At 46.8% G+C, this 980-nt stretch overlaps 1 non-coding gene across 1 annotated transcript; it reads left to right on the forward strand.

The window, feature by feature from the left end:
• The first annotated feature begins 219 nt into the window (after positions 1-219).
• Positions 220-291, forward strand: trnag-ucc (transfer RNA glycine (anticodon UCC)). Its single transcript has one exon. It is a non-coding gene; the product is annotated as a tRNA-Gly (tRNA).
• Positions 292-980: the final 689 nt, after the last annotated feature.

Genomic DNA, 980 nt, shown 5'->3' on the forward strand with positions numbered 1-980 from the left:
GTTTTGTTCGCGAACGGGTCTTTCGGGTCAGTCTTCTGTTCACTTGTCACATAACTGCTACGCAGGCTCAGTGTAGGAACGACTGATTTGTTCACGACTCATAACTATGGGTCTTCGGGTCCCGAGTCTCTCATTCACTTGTCACATAGCCAATATGACGCTCAGCTGACAGTTTTGATGTGGAATCGATGATAGTAACTTTGGAAAACATTTTTTTCAGCGTTGGTGGTATAGTGGTGAGCATAGCTGCCTTCCAAGCAGTTGACCCGGGTTCGATTCCTGGCCAACGCAGTTCAGCTTTACTCCCTAAACCCTTTGAAGCTTCTGCTTGGCAACCAACACCAGGTTTGATTACCTGGTGTTTGGTGGCTTATGCGCAGTGGTGGTAATCACAATAGGCTTGTCGCCCCAGGGGACTGGTGTGCCAAGCTTGCAACGATGTTTAGAGAACCAATCACGGTGACGCAGAGTGTACTTTCTAGATTTGTTTTCTGGTTGTTGCTTGACACTGAAGTTAACCCATTAATGTGTTACGCCTTATCTCAAACTGCATCAGGTGGGAAGGTGCAGAAGTTCTAAGTAATGTTTCCAACAAGAGGCCACTCTTCCTGGAGGTAAGTGTTGTTGGCTTTTTGGGGGATCTGAGAATCTGCATCTGGGGCCTCTGCTGAGTAGTCTTCCTCTCAGGGATTAGCACTCTTCCCTGGATCAGTGTGGATAGCTGCTGGGGGTGTGAACATCATGTGGAAGGTCTAGTTTCTTGCATGAGATGCACTGACTTTGTTGAACAGACATGTGGGAGGGTCATATGACTGCCACAGCAGGCTCCCAAGGGCCTTTTTCCAAGAAGAGTTCAAAATGTGTCAGAACAGGACAAGACTTCTATGACGTAATGTAACACAACCACTGAAAGTAGTGCTGGCATTCTAAGATGACTATCTCCAGGGCAGAAATGTGAATGAGAAAAACGGTGAAAATGT

The sequence above is a fragment of the Chanos chanos genome, chromosome 12, assembly GCF_902362185.1.
Source record: "Chanos chanos chromosome 12, fChaCha1.1, whole genome shotgun sequence".
NCBI classification, from domain to species: domain Eukaryota; kingdom Metazoa; phylum Chordata; class Actinopteri; order Gonorynchiformes; family Chanidae; genus Chanos; species Chanos chanos.